The sequence below is a fragment of the Pinus tabuliformis genome, chromosome 2_1 (genome assembly GCF_031772625.1).
Source record: "Pinus tabuliformis cultivar Carrire ecotype Pingquan chromosome 2_1, CPIR1, whole genome shotgun sequence".
In the NCBI taxonomy this organism is placed as follows: Eukaryota; Viridiplantae; Streptophyta; class Pinopsida; order Pinales; family Pinaceae; genus Pinus; species Pinus tabuliformis.
This window is the reverse complement of record NC_142299.1, coordinates 385,041,372-385,057,817: the sequence shown is the minus strand read 5'-3', so window position 1 is coordinate 385,057,817 and position 16,446 is coordinate 385,041,372. Positions and strand designations below refer to the sequence as shown.

General features: G+C 37.7%; 1 pseudogene; it reads right to left on the bottom strand.

Annotated features, from left to right (window-relative positions):
- Window positions 1–5,989: 5,989 nt before the first annotated feature.
- On the bottom strand, window positions 5,990–7,671 carry LOC149200456 (delta(8)-fatty-acid desaturase 2 pseudogene; annotated as a pseudogene).
- Window positions 7,672–16,446: the final 8,775 nt, after the last annotated feature.

The window sequence follows — 16,446 nt, the reverse complement described above, 5'->3', positions numbered from 1 at the left end:
GACTGGTGTCTTAGGAACTGGAAGGATTGAAGTCCTTGGGAGTTGGTGCTCCTAAGTCCAAGATTGGTGTCTTGGCGAAATGGAGTTGGTGCTCTGGAGGTTGGAGCCTCACCAAAGTCCGAGTTGGAGCTTGGCAACTGATTGCAACCATCTATATATTGTATCTATTTTACTGCACAATTTATATTAATAAAAGCACTTGTTCTTGTTGTTCACCTTATGTTCTGAATATATATGTTTTAACTGGTAAAACAATAGTCGGAAAAAGAAATATTGATTCACCCCCCCCTCAGTATTTCCAACAAAGGCTATTTAAAATAAATAATTAATGTAAGTTGAAATCAATAAAGAAACAATTAAGGATAAAAGCATAATCTAATTAATAGACGAAATTGTTTTTTGCGAGAATCTAGCAATACAATTTCTAGCAAGATTGTGATTTTTGCTATTTAAAATACATTTTTGAATGCTTAAATGGATTGAGCACCATGAAAAACCCGTGCACTCGATCTTTGCAAATTAAACAACCTAAACTTATGAATTTTAAAAATATGTATTTGATTCCCCTGATGATCTTTGCAAATTAAACAACTTAAACTTATGACTTTTAAAAATATGTACCATATTTTGAACAAATTTGATCAAAAATAAATGCTCCAAAATAAGTTGTTTCGTATATTAGTTTGACTCTAGGAAGGATAAATGCCTAAGTAACTATAAAAGTGAATCGTACTTGAAAAATATTAGGTTCCCTACATTCATGAGAATATCTTCCCTTTCATAAATAGTGTTTTGAATATATATATATATATATATATATATATATATATATATATATATATATATATATATAATATATATATATATATATATAATTCTAATTAATTTTAATTGAGCCCACATTACATATTGTCATGTCCCTTCCTAAATTAATTTGGAACAACGCTAATTATTGCATTTTCGGGCTAATTTTGGAGATAATGGGCCCACTCAATTTTTATTAGGAGATTAGACTTAGGATAAGTTATTTTGTTGTGGTTAAATTACACATGGGGGGCACACACACTAGGGAAATATGCACTCCCTAGTTCGGTTTGCAAGGAGGTGGTTAAGTGAGGGCCCACAATGGAGGTAGACTTGGAGGGAAAAGTGTTCCACGAAATCTATATAAGGAAGGCAACTCTCAACATTTCATTCATCTTTGGCATATCGAATTTCTCTTTGGTTGCTCGAGCTGCTTCGCCGAGTCACTTGTTGTTTAGCAAGAGTTCTTCAAGCAAAGAGCTCACCCTTTCTTCGGGGACTTCGAGTGCCACCCTAGGAAGGTTTTTCTTCATTTCTTCAAAGGAGGATATCATTATGATTTCCTAGGGTCTTCTACCAGATCTATATTCTCTAAAATTAAATGCAATAAGAGAATAATTTATTTTCTTACAAGACATTTAAATGATGATAATTTACCATTTAGAATCTAATTCCTACAATTTAATTAGTGAACATTTCATTTCAATCACTTACATGAGTAATCTATGCATAGAGGAATACCTGTACCGATGGCCCGATGGAGATGCACTTGAGTTGCTGCTCCTGCTGGAACGCTTCTCTTGATTACTAACTGGATTTACCTCCCAACCAACTAGGAAGTAATTCGTAGCCCAGGAAACCTCCACAGGTTCCCTAGCCCTCCGAGCCAAGTCGAACCAGATGTAGTGGGTGTGTCCAAGATCAAGATAAACAATACTCCCTTCCTCTCTCTCAACAATTCCTCCAAAATCATAGCTAACCAAACCAAAAGCAAGACCCAACATCCCCTTCCTCTCTTCCTCCTTCCCCTTTCATGCCCCGCCCTCTCCTCTCCACTTCAACCACCTCTCATTAATGTCATAACTTCTCCCTCATCCTTATAGTTGACTTCTCTTCTCCCAAGTAAACATGAGAGAACATTTGAGAATTTGATAAGAATAGAGTACATTTTGGGATGAGAGATGAATATATAATTTGGTAATTAGTTGGAGAGGACCATGGCTTCTCCCAAGTAAATGTGAGAATACATTTTGGGGATGAGAGATGAATATATAAATTGGTAATTAGTTGAGAGGACCATGTCTTCTCCCAAGTAAATGTGAGAGTACATTTTGGGAATGTGATATGAATATTTAAATTGGAATAATGGAAGAGACCATATCCTATCCAAGATTAAATGTGAGAAGACAAGTTGAGAATTGAATAATAGCAATGATAAATTTTATATCAGTAAATAAAATTTACAGTTTCCCCAAATGAAGGTATTCACCAATATTTCTTGATAATTATAAGTCAATATTTTCAAGTAATGTAAACATTAATAAAATTTTCATGATAAGATTAAGTGGGGCATTACATACACCCCTCCTTCAGAAAACTTCATCCCAAAGTTAGAGTGAAAAGATACAAGGAGTTCGAAGGCATAACAAAATAGAGAGAGTTATAGTAGTAAAATTTGATAAGTTAGACAATGACATTACTTCCCATCAAGAGTCTCCAACTGATCTATATCCTCCTATCCCTCCTGACCTACTTCCATTCCCACCCTATCCATCCTCTACTGCTATATACGGTGGCATCGGATATACCAATCTAACCACTGATAAAATCAACATGGCGGAAGCATCGACTATATTGACCTAACTTCCCTAGCAGGAAACTAGCAATCATCATCACATGTCTATGGGAGCGTGTCCACCACTTCCCTCCCATGATTCTAGGTTTGGAGGTTACATGGTGGGAAATTCCTCCACCCCTCCTCACAACTATGTCAACGCCCTAATAGGACCACACTACAGCGCTGGTTGGACTTGTCATCGAATAACCTAGTCATTCATCTTGCCACCTGTCATTTACATTTTACTCATGTCATAAGAGTGCATATCAAGTAGATACCAAATGTAATAGAACAATGTACATTATACCTTTCCCCATGAGATGTCTCGACCTTAGATCTTAGATATCATATAGTTCTTTCCCACCTGCGGGTTAGCTCTCATTCATGCATTTATATAACAACAAGATATATAAGTAATTTTTAATCATCATGTTATTAAGTCTAGTATCCACGTGTCAATCTTGCAGTTCATACTGGAAATAAATCATAAATTCACTAAGTCATTTATTTAAACAAATCATATCCACTTGAGCCATATATGAAACAAAATAATTCTTGATAAGTCACGCACTAGATAATTCATCGCTAAGTGAGTCTACATTAGGCCATACATCAACCATTTCCATCATCAATACCAAATCTATCAATTGATTTATATAAGTAGTTTCATGTGTCCAACCAAATGCATCAATATTAATAATGTTCATAAATAAATAACATGGAACTGCAAAATAGAACATTAACATAGGTAGATATCTATGTCAAAATGGGCATCACAGATGCTCAAAAAGTGAGGGGTAGTCTCGACGTATAGTGTCTACATCCTCCATGGTAGTAGATCCTGGGCTATACTTGTCCCATTGGACCTTAACTTGGTCCATTGTGCGACGCCTGAGCTGTCGAACCCTACAGTCCAATATGCGTAATGGTTCGACCACTACGGTTCCCGTGTCCGAGACCTGCAATTCCCTCCAATCCAGTTTGTGAGATTCATCAGAAACATAATGTCGTAAAATAGATACATGAAAAACATCATGATTTTTATGCAAATGGGGTGGCAGTACAAGACGATAGGCAACTGGTCCAATCTTCTCCTTGATCCTAAAGGTCCTACAAACTGAAGTGACAATTTTGTCCCCTTCCCAAACCGAATGGTGCTTTTGTTGGGTCGGATACAGATAAAAACTTGGTCCCCTACTTCATAACTGCGATCGATCCTATGTCAATCAACATAACTCTTTTGTCTGTCCTGCGCTTCCTTTAACCTTTGTCGAAACTGCTTTACCTGTTCCTCTATTTCTTGAACTAATTTAGGGCCAACTATTACTCGGTCCTCCAACTTTTCCCAACTCAACGGTGTCCTACATGGCCTTCCATATAGAGCTTTATAAGGAGGCATCCCGATTGAACTGTGGTAACTATTATTATAGGCAAACTCTACCAATGGTAAGTACCTTTCCCACTGAGTCTAATTATCCAAGACGTACATCCTAAGCATGTCCTCCAAAACCTGATTTACTCTTTCAGTCTACCCATCTATTTCTGGATGATACATAGTGCTCAGGTTCAACTGAGTCCCTAGTGCTGACTACAAACTTGTCCAAAACCTAGATGTAAATCGAGAGTCTCTATCAAAAATGATCTTTGTGGGCAACCGGTGTAGTCAAATAACTTCATTTACAAACACTCGCGCCACATCCGTAACATCGTAAGTGTCTCTTACTGGGATGAAATGGGCACTTTTGGTCAATTTATCAACTATAACCAATATAGCATTGTGCCTATGTGAAGTGAGTGGCAAACCCACAACAAAATCCATGGAAATTACCTCCCATTTAGATATAGGGATGTCATGTGGTTGCAGGAGTCCTGCTGGATGGCGATGATCAGCCTTCACTTGTTGACATTCAAGACATTTGGCGACAAACTGGACTATGTCGTGCTTCATGCCTAGCCAAAAGAAGAGTTTCTTCACGTCCTCACCATTTTGAATTGTTCAAAATCTACACGATACCTAAGACTTATTAGCACAACTTAGGCCTTCTCAGTTCTTACTCAGCTCACACATAGTTTGAATAATGATAGATGCAAGTTTCCTTTTGTTATACTTGTAAACAACTATTTCTAATATAGAGATGATAACCGTGGTTCTACTAAAACCTCCCCCATTGTTATCTAAGCAAGTGCTACCACGCACTGCCAGTCACCCTCAAGTATCCTTAGGTATCCCTAAACAATCATACTAGATCCATTTTATACGTTTTGAGCATTCACATAATCATTAACCTTCCATTTTTAATCACATTATTATAACTAGGCCCCTTTTGAAATTTCATCTACAACGTTAGATTAGTTTTCAAAGGGGGTGCCTAGCTGTCTCAATCAACTCAATATTGACATTATTGTTAGGTGTATACTATCTAATTGATGTATATCGAATGGCTAGTGCTACATGCTTGAAGACAATAATCAAATGAAACGTTTTTAGATGAGCTATATTCATGGAAACACAACATAAAAGGTGGCCTTGTCTTTAGTGTTGATGGAACATTGAAGGCATATACAAGGAAAACTGCAACCTAGTTGTTGTTTGGATAAAATTTACAGTTTTAAGCATTGGGCAATTGTTAAGGAACAAATATCATGACTTATGTGACAAACATACACCCCCACTTGGGAAACATTCTTGTGCATTCTATAAACATTTCTATGTACCTGGGTACAGTCTTAATTCATGTATGGAAACAATTTCTGATTTAGTTAGCATGTGTTCGAATGATACATAGAACTCAAGGCTTTAATTTAGATAGATATGCATTTGATCCAACTAGATATCAACACATGGATTGGTATACATAATATTATCATAAGCCAAAACCATGGATTTATTGTGTCTTCTCAAGAAATTAACACAAGGAAACTTTCATGTGAATGAGAAGTAACCAAAGAAGATTCTTAGCAATGAATGCAACATGGAAACTGGAACACCTACAGTTCCTTTACAATTTTGAACACATATAACTACTATCACATAGTGACATCCTACAAGATGAATAATTAATGATTGTAGACCAACTACTTCCTTGGAGTACTTTAAAAATGGCTGCCTAAAATAGAGATATGGGTCTCTGTGATGAGAGTGTATCTTTATTAAATTTGCTCAATCTCGGAGGTATTTGCAACCTCCAAATTCTCGTTGTGCATTTGAGAACATCAGTTTGCCTTTGAAATCTCAGAGTTGTAATAAATTTGGCACTTTTTAGATCATAACAAGTTCATGAATGCAAAAATACTGAAAGATTCTGCAGATACCATTTTCAAGGGATCAGATTCTTTTACAACTTCGGATAACACATAATTTATAGTGCCCCTGAGAGGCAAAAGTATCTGCATTTTCAAGGGATCGGATTCTTTTACAACTTCAGATGACACATAATATAGTGCTACCGAGAGGCAAAAGTAATCTCACCAGCTTTCAGAAACTCAAGTAGAAAAACAAACTAACTGCTAGAATAAAAAAAGCAAAGAATAACAACAATATTAACCCTGGGTGTTAACCGCCTCCCACAATAAGTTCTTCGGCACAAGCTTGGACATGTCTTGAGCTTGCAGAACTGCAGTACGAAGAACCCCAATGGTCAACAAATTAGCCTCCCAGAATGGCACATTGGCATAGTGCAAGCAGTGTTTGGCACACAGCGATTGCACAAATGGAGAAATTTTCCTCAGATTGTGCCTGGGCAACCTTGGGAACAGATGATGTTCAATCTGATGCTGCAAACCTCCATAAACCAGTCCATCCAAGGAGAACATAAGATGTTAACTAACCCATTTGTCTGAGACTGAACCCATGTATTACTACGAGCTTGCCAATATACACACCGCCAGAGAAATGACTTAAACAAAACTGAACATGCTGGATCCTGGTCACAGCAAAGCTAGAAAAAAAAACGCTGTCCTCTCAGCCCAAGTAGGCATGCAGGAAACCAAAAGTGGAAACCAAATCCAGAACACAATAATGCATGTGAGGTCAACACCCTTGTGTGGGACTCTCTTCTTAACAAAAGCAAAGCAATCGACTGCCCAAACAAATTGATCCTCGCAACCGCCATGACAGGATAAAAGGTCCAATGCTGGTAACTCACAGAAACCTAGCCAGGCCATCAAAATTCATTTTCCTATCATAGAAATAAGAATACAAAGAACCAAAATACCCAGAAGACACTGCAAACAAGGCACATACTGAAGATCCGGATCATGATCCAAACTATTGCATGCAATATGATGGGAATTATGATTTCTCTCCACCACGCAATACTAATCCCAAACATGCAATTTCCAGCCGCTAACTGAATAATCCTATCTATTTCTTATGACCTACAAGCCCACAGTGAGCTGAATCGTGCCCAATCCATCCACTCTGAATCCACACTGCCCCAACAAAACACCACATCCAACATGAAGCCAAAACCCTTCATAAAACACCACACCCACTAAACTCAAAACCAGCGCTGCCATCATCCATAAACTTATCAAGAAATAAACTAACAGAGGCCCCTTAAACAGCCCAGCCTTCTTCAAATCCCCCAACAGCTTATGATAATCCTTCAAAATCTCAGAAACTTCATAATCTTCATGAATTCCAATCATGAACTGATCCAAATACTTCCAGGCGGAGCCCGATGATAGGCAATGAATGCATCCGTCACATCCTGGCCTGCAAGATTTAACAGAGGCAGTTCCCCTCCAGGATGATTGTCCAACCATTTAGTGACATCATAAACCTTCCCACTTATCGAAATCCACAGATCGTCTGGCTTATCATGTGTTTTCAGCTCTGCAGTGCTGATTTTCCTCCATGAGGGACTCTTCTTTGGGCTGGAAAGATCATCCATGGCCGTCATTTTAAGGTCCGGACGCGGATCTGAATGCTTTTAGATTATTTCTCAATCTCAAAGCAAATCGTTCTCCTGCCCATTACCAGCTAAACGATCCAGCGCCCTGCTCTGAGATGCTTGCGGCTCTGCATTTATAGAGCGATATAGTCTCAACGGACCGCAATTGCCACTTTGACCGCGGTCATGACCGGGTGAGTTAAGAGTCTTAGATATTTTGGAGGGTTCCAACTTCCCGTTCAACCTGTGGAAAAAAAATGATGAGTTGTACACGTTACTGATGAGCTGTACACGTTGGAGGGAAGGTTTTTAAATTAACAAAATGGATTGAGGTCTTTGAATGGTAGGTCAGAGGATTAGGTTGCCCAAAATATTTGGACGTGGCACTGACACGTAATGGTATCCGATTTTCTTCCTAATTTTCAGACATCCTTAAAAACCATATATTCACTAATAAATTGAAAACATTAATATTCACGACTTTATAGTTTGTGATCTGAATTTTGATGTGAGTTTAGGTTTCTTCACATTGAAGTCCAGAACTCTTCGCAATGAGGTTAGGTTTTCACAACGTGGGGTGAGATTCAAAGGAAGCGCCTAACCAGTCATACATAGGGTATTCAATGCGTCGGGAGATGCACGGGAGATAGCCCGCTAACACGCGAATTCGGAAACTCGCCACTAAATAAAAAAGAGCAATTCACGTGTTAGCGAGCTATTCCCGTGCATCTCCCGGCGCATTGAATACCCTAGTATGGCTGTTAGGCGCTTCCAGATTCAAATGTCTTTTAAAATTTTAGTCAATTGACCTAATTTTAAATCATTTTAAATTAGGTTGTTTCTCGAAGAGAATATCTACAATTTTGATGCGTGAGAAAGCATTATATTTTAAATTTCAGAAAACAATTTACTTGTTTATATTATATAATCCAAAACCAAGTCATAACAATATTTATAATTAATCAATTAAAAAACAATGCTCGCGATAAAATTACAACCTATTTTAATTTTGGATTTATGTCTATTTTAATTTTGGATTTTTTTGGATTTATACCTATTTTAATTTTGGATTTTTTTGGATTTATTAAATATGGAAAGAGATTACATTTTTAGAAGTTTAAATTTTGTTTGGAGTGTTAAATTTGGAAAAAAATTGCACATTAAAAGATGTGATCTATCTAGGCACTTGGACAAAGGTTTCCATCAATTTTGGAGGGCTCGAAGTTTCACATTTACATTTTTACTCCTTATTTTTGTGCTAACAAATGCATAACTAATGGTGGAAAGTAACTCGTGGTGAATATGATTAATTACATAATTATATCCTATTTTAGTGAAGGGACTTGGTTAAATTATAATAGCCACTAGGTTATTTACGTAAGGATAAAGAAAGTTTAAAGTTTCCTTATTCCTAGGAATTGAATTTGAAACTTCAACCATCCTAACTTCATATGAATTTTGGAGTAAGGTTAATTTTAGGTACCTAAACAAGATAAATTTTGGTAATAAAACTTGTATATGAGAATATTTTAAAAAGGCAACCCAAGTATGCATCATTTGGTAGAAGTTGTTGACCTAGGTGTCATTGATGTCAATATGGCAATATTCTAGATACTAGAAGATGACATGAAGCCAAGGGAAGCCGAGCAGATCCATGAAGAGACAGGAGCAAGGCCATCAGGATAGCCAAGCCATAAGCAAGAGGAGTTACCAAAGAATGCATATTAAAGCAAGGAGGTCTTTGAAAGAGCATTGCATGTAATACATACCCAAGAAGAACCAAGAGGAGCTACAGGAGGAGCCATATATATATATATGCATGCCAAGACAGAGTGATTAGAGCTACAAGAGCAAACAGAGGACGCAAACAGAGCCATTGGATCGAGGAGCAAATAGAGCCATGGAAGCAGCAAACAGAGCTATCGGAGCCACAAAGAAGCAGACAGAGCTAACGAGCAACAGGTTCATATCGGAGGAGAAAACCATATATATATATCTATATATATATATATATATATATATATATATTATATATATAATATATATATATATATATATATATATATGCATTTAATGCAAACGGAGGCCAAAACCCATATATATATGCTTTAACACTATCGCGGCCAAAAACTATGCATATATGGCATATACACTATCAGAGAAGGGAAGACTTAGGTATATAGCGTTTACACTATCGGAGGCAGAAAGACTGATTATAAGGCAAATACACTATTGGTGCGGAATCCCAGCAAATATACTATGGCAAATACTCTATCGGAGGAGTACATTATCGCATATGCCAAAGTAAGGTGCATAAGCGGAGCAATATATATATCTATATAAAAAAAGTGAAAACAGTGGAGCAATGTATATATAAACAGCGAGCAATATATATATCACAAAGTTCAAAAGGGTTGTCACCCCCGAAACCCTCTGATTGCCATAATATATGTGCAGACCCATGGGACAATTGCAATACGTTGCAATTTAATATCATGTCCGCCACGTCGGGATTATGTATCGCAAGTGGTTAAGGCCCTGCCACACTAAAACCTCTGATTGCGATAAAGTATGTGGAGCCACCGCAACAGTGTAATATGACTTGATATATTATCGCATCCGTCGCATCGCCGAGAGTCATTTCCAAAGGGAATCGCGCTAAAACACTTAGCGGATTCAAAAGGGCGGATTTGAAAGTTTATAAAAGGGAGTGTTGAGTATTATCGGATCTGGCGGTGTTATCGCATCGCTTAAGTGGAGTGGACCAAACCCTTACGACTTGCGATCGCCAATTTGTATCGCATCGACATATCGGAGCGAGATATATATATCTATATAATATATATATATAAATATATATATATATATATATATATATATATATATATATATATATATATATATATAATATATATATATTGAAGCGACTATTGCAGATCGCCGGTAGCGAACAGCGATATCGCATCGGACCAAAGGAAAAGCACCGATAATTGAGAGCCTTGTGATGCCGATTGTCGATACTGCGATTGGATCCTGACCGTCCGATCGGTCAGATCTGGATCTGCTGTAAAAGCCATATAACTATGTAAAAGGTGGAAAATCACAGTTTTAACATTTTGAAGGGTTTTTGGGTCCCGAAAGGGGTAGACCATTATCTCTCTGATATTTTTCGTGCGCTAGCCTTTGAGGCAGAAATGTAATACAGTAACACTCCCGATAGTTCTAGAGGCCTAAACTATAGTTCAGGAGGCTGAATCAAGCCGATTGCGATTGCGATTAGGACGTGGTTGTCCATTAAACTATGCCGACTCTGTGTATGTCTGTCATCATTAAAAAAGGAGAGCGATGTTATGATTTTTTGTATATGTGTTCTCTATGTATGATTCGGTTCTTACCACTGAGTCAAGGTGTCCTGTGAGCATGAATAGACAGAGGAAACCAAAATCCGGGAAGTTGAAGAAGCAAGCAAGCACAAAGGAAATGACAGCAAGCATTGAGGAAGCTAAAGGGCCAGTGAAGAGAGGAAACCGGGAGACAGAGGAATGGGGAACAAATAAGATAGAAAAAGCAAAGAACATCGGGTAGTTAAGTGGTTGAAGGTTGTTGAACATCGTTGAACATTTTTGTGGAAATAAGCTAGAGGAGACAGAGGCAGCAAGAGGATCCAGCTGAATAGAAAGAGGGTTGAAGGGCCAACAGGACAGCAGACAGTCGAAGGGGAGAAGTAGCCAGCAAAGAACATAAGCTTGAACAAGAAGTTGTTCTTTATGCAGAGCTTAGTGCAGCTAACAGTAGACTGACTAAAGTTGTGTGAAGACATTATCTAAGAGCATGAAGGCTATTGGAGACTATGTGTGGGCAGTGTGTAGAGTTGTGAAGACTACTTCATAAGAAGACTGGTTGTCATTGATACTGTAGCTTGGAGACTACATTGAAGCTATAAATAAACATCACTCAACAGAGAAGAGTTCTAAGAGCAGAAGATTACTATCAAACATGCCTTGACAAGATTGGGTTGGAACCCTTGGGATTGGTGCCTCAAAAGTGAGAAGGATTGGAGTCCTTCGGGCTGGTGCCTCAGAAGTAAGAAGGATAGGAGTCCTTGGGTTGAGGCCTCAGAAGTAAGAGGGATTGGAGTCCTTGGGACTGGTGTCTCAGGAACTGGAAAGATTGAGGTCCTTGGGAGTTGGTGCTCCTAAGTCCAAGATTGGTGTCTTGGCGAAATAGAGTTGTGCTCTGAAGGTTGGAGCCTCACCAAAGTTTGAGTTGGAGCTTGGCAACTGATTGCAACCATCTATATATTGTATCTATTTTACTGCACAGTTTATATTAATAAAAGCACTTGTTCTTGTTGTTCACCTTGAGTTCTAAATATATATGTTTTAACTGGTAAAACAATAGTTGGAAAAAGAAATATTGATTCACCCCCCCTAGTATTTCCAACAATTGGTATCAGAGGTGGTACCTTCATTCAAAGCTTAACAACTTGAAGGTCGACCTTTAGAACACAAATGGCGAAGTCAGGAAAGAAAGTCTCCCATCCTCCTAAGGATGTGTCTCCCTCTACTACTAAAATAGAAGACAATCAATTTGAGGAGGCTCCAAGGCTCAATGGGAACTTTAATATATGGGAAACGAGAATGAGTAATTTCTTACAAACTCAAGGCATTAAAATCTGGAAATCAGTGATTGATGATAGCAGGATGGATAGAGAATCCAAGGAGTACAATGCAAAAGCAATAAAGGCAATCTTGAATGGGCTGCCTAATTCTGTAAAGAACAATCTAGGAAAATGTTCATCAGCAAAGGGTATATGGGACAAACTTCATGAACTTCACTCAAAAGGAGCATTGACCATGACCATCAGTCAAGAAGATGATGGAAATCTAGAAGGAAATCCAGAACCCATCATAGAAGCTGAACATGAGAATGATGACATCAAGGCTAAAACAGACCTAGAAGATGAAGAGAATGAGAAAGATTTTATAGAAGAACTCCTCGCTTAACTTATGACTGCCATGGAAGAGATTAACAATTTGAAAAAGGAAAATGAGGAACTTAAGAAGATAGCACTAGTTGGTAACCAAGATCAAACAAAGAAGAAAGTTGACCTCGTCAAGCTTCAAGTACAAGAAAGGGATGAAGAGCTTTCCAAGCTTAAGAAGGAATATCATCAAAGCAAAAGAAAGCATCATGAAGAAGTCATATCCATGACAAATCAATTGAATAAAGCAAAGAAGCAGGAAGATACCTTGTCAAGTCAACTTGAACAAAGGCACAAGAGCTTGAACAAACTTGAAGAAGAGATTGGTCAGTACAAGGTAGAGGTCTCCTCTCTCAAATCTCAACTACAAGAAGCCAGGAAACAAGTACAAGGAGCTGAGAAGACAAAGGAAGCATTGGAAGTCATAGAAGGATAGGCGGAAACATGTAAAGCTACAAGGATCAAGGAGAAATGGAGAGCAGTCAAGCAAAGAATGAAGAAATCTTCAAAATGAAGTCACATATCATCTCCCTTAAAATAGAAGCAGATGAAGCTACTCGTATCAAGGAAGAAACTCAGGAACAACTTGCTAAGAAGAATAATGAATGTGAAAGATTAGAAGAAGAGATTGTCTTCCTTAGAACAAAGGTTGAAGGGATTAACAAAATCTTGAAGAGCTCTCAAGCCTTGGATGACATGCTCAGCTATCACAGATGTCCATTTGATAAATTAGGTCTCGAGTATGCAGGTGAATCCTCAAACAAGAATGAAAATGCTTCAAACAAAAGAGATGTGAAGAAGCCAGAAAGAAATGGTGATGCTCCCAGTTCCAGCAAAGGCAAGGAGAAAAATCAAGGCTACAATAGAAGAAATCCTACTCCAAGAAGAAATCCAGCTCCAAGAAGAAATGTAGATGATGTCAAAGATGCGAGAGGCAATGGTTATCATCAAAGGATCTCAAGGCAGAAAGGCTTCAGAAGTACATCAAGGAAATCTCCATCTCCCACGTACCAAAGTTCATTTTTTGGTTATTGTTATTCTTGTACAAACTTTGGTCACATGGCAAAAGACTGTAAAGCATATCATAGAGATAGATATTATAGTCCCCAACAATCTCCAAGAAACAATTTTGCAGGAAGAAAACATGAATTCTTATTCATGAACAATGTAGAATGCTTCAAGTGTCATAACATTGGTGATATGGCACGTGATTGTAACTTAACTTGGGCTCTTACACAAGCTAGAACCATGCAAAAGAAGAAAGTTACACAAGTATGGAGAAGGAAGGAAATACAATCCGAGAGTCCCTTGAGCTCTCCAGCCAACAACATATGTCATTGGCCTAAATTTTGACAATCTAAGCATTTTATGAGAAGACTCTGCCAAAAGAGATGATGCATATAGTTAGGGGGAGCCTTTGATTCTTGATCATTATTGATGAAGCTAATAGTGAAAGGGTCCTTATGAAATCCTTGTTGAACTATATTAACAGTCATTCTTTGATAAAGATCATTTCTCAGGGGTACTCCATTGAAGCATATGATCCTGTAACCAGTCTTTGAACTGTTGTTAAAGATGCTTTCCACTCAATCACTAAGTAGTATTTGAAGCAACCGAGAAAGTAATCTAATGCTAGAGAAAATAGGGCAAACAACCATGGTGTTGTTATCACAAAAGTTTATGTCTTAACTCAGGGATTTAATGTGAGAACAAATAAATTTTGGACACTAATAGAGTTAGTCTTCAAACAAACAGATACATCTGGAATGGAGTTTGAAGTAAGATCAGCTGGTAGCATATAACAAACTAAAGCATTGCAAATAGATGCAAATCAACAGAATGCTTTTAAAAGACAATCACGGATTGTATATCTAAATCTGCTAGCATAATTAACATGCAGAGACCTGTACAAGAACACAAGGAAAAGATGGCTCATAGAAAGGAGAATGTTGTGCAGTCAAATATAACTTAAGCTGATACGGATTACTGAGAAAATATAGCAACAACAAGGCACAACCTTTCACCTTTTCATCCAAAAGCAATGAAGTTGAATACTGGATGGCAGTCACTCAAGGGGAAGCACAGAGACACAAATGAACTTAGATATGAAGAAAGACAGCAAGAAAGACAATCTCAGTGGTAGTTTCTCTTGATTCGGACTATGAAGGTCTCTCAATTCTGCCTATGGAGACAACAATATGGATTGAAGCATCAAAGCCTGGACTTGGACATTTGGTGTATGGTTATTTGCAATCCGATTGAAAGCATTGAAGTAGAGCATCTTTAAGCATTGTTGAAGCCATGATAAAGTAGTTCTAAGACATGAAGAGGGAATAATGTGCTAATTGATGATAAAGCATCAATCTTTCTATCTTGAATAAAAAGAACAAGAGCACCATGATAGGGGGAGTCACAGATCCCATGAAAATCTACCATTCATGAAGAACAGAAGCAGTTTGATAGGGGGAGTCCCAGAGCACTCCTTTGCCATTGATGTCAAAGGAGGAGAGAAGAAGAATATTGCCATCAATAAAAAAGGGGGAGATTGTTGACCTAGGTTGTTATTGATGTCAGTATGGCAATATTCTAGATACTGGAAGATGACGTGAAGCCAAGGGAAGCCGAGCAGATCCATGAAGAGACAGGAGCAAGGCCATTAGGATAGTCAAGCCATAAGCAAGAGGATTTACCAAAGAATTCATATCAGAGCAAGGAGGTCTTTGAAAGAGCATTGCATGTAATACATACCCAAGAAGAACCAAGAGGAGCTACAGGAGGAACCATTATATATATATATATATATATATAATAATATATATATATAGATATATATATATATATATATATATATATATAGATATATATATATATATATATATATATATATATATATATATATATATATATAAAATAATATATATATATATGCCAAAACAGAGTTATTAGAGCTACAGGAGTAAACAGAGGATGCAAACATAGCCATCATCAGAGGGAGCAAACAAGCCATGGGAGGCAGCAAACAGAGCTATAGGAGCCACAAGGAAGCAAACAGAGCTAACGGGAGCAGACAGGGCCATATCGGAGGAGAAAACCATATATATATGCATTTAACGCAAATGGAGGCCGACATATAATAATGCTTTAAACACTATTGGCAACCAAAAACTATGCATATATGGCATATACACTATCGGAGGCAGGAAGACTCAGGTATATGGCATTTACACTATTAGAGGCAGAAAGACTGAGTTATAAGGCAAATACACTATCAGCACGGAATCCCGGCAAATATACTATAGCGAATACTCTATCAGAGGAGCAAGCTATCGCATATGCCAAGAGTAAGGTGCATAAGCGAAGCATAAGCAGAGCATAAGATTATATATATATATATATATATATATATATAATAAATATAAACAAAGTGAAAACAGTGGAGCAACATATATATAAACAGTGGAGCAATATATATATCGCAAAGGTCAAAAGGTTGTCACCCCCGAAGCCCTTTGATTGCGATAATATATGTGCAAACCCATGTAAATATATATATATATATATAAACAAAGTGAAAACAGTGGAGCAGCATATATAAAACAGTGGAGCAATATATATATCGCAAAGGTCAAAAGGGTTGTCACCCTGAAACCCTTTGATTGCGATAAAATATGCGCAGACCCATGGGACCCTTGCAATATGTTGCAATTTAATAGCGCGTCCATCGTGTCAGGATTAGTATCGCAAGTGGTTAAGGCCTTGCCACACTAAAACCTCCGATTGCGATAAAGTATGTGGACCCCTCTACGACAGTGTAATATGACTTGATATATTATCGCATCCATCGCATCGTTGAGAGTCATTTCCAAAGGGAATCACGCTAAAACACTTAGCGGATTCAAAAGGGCAGATTTGAAAGTTTATAAAAG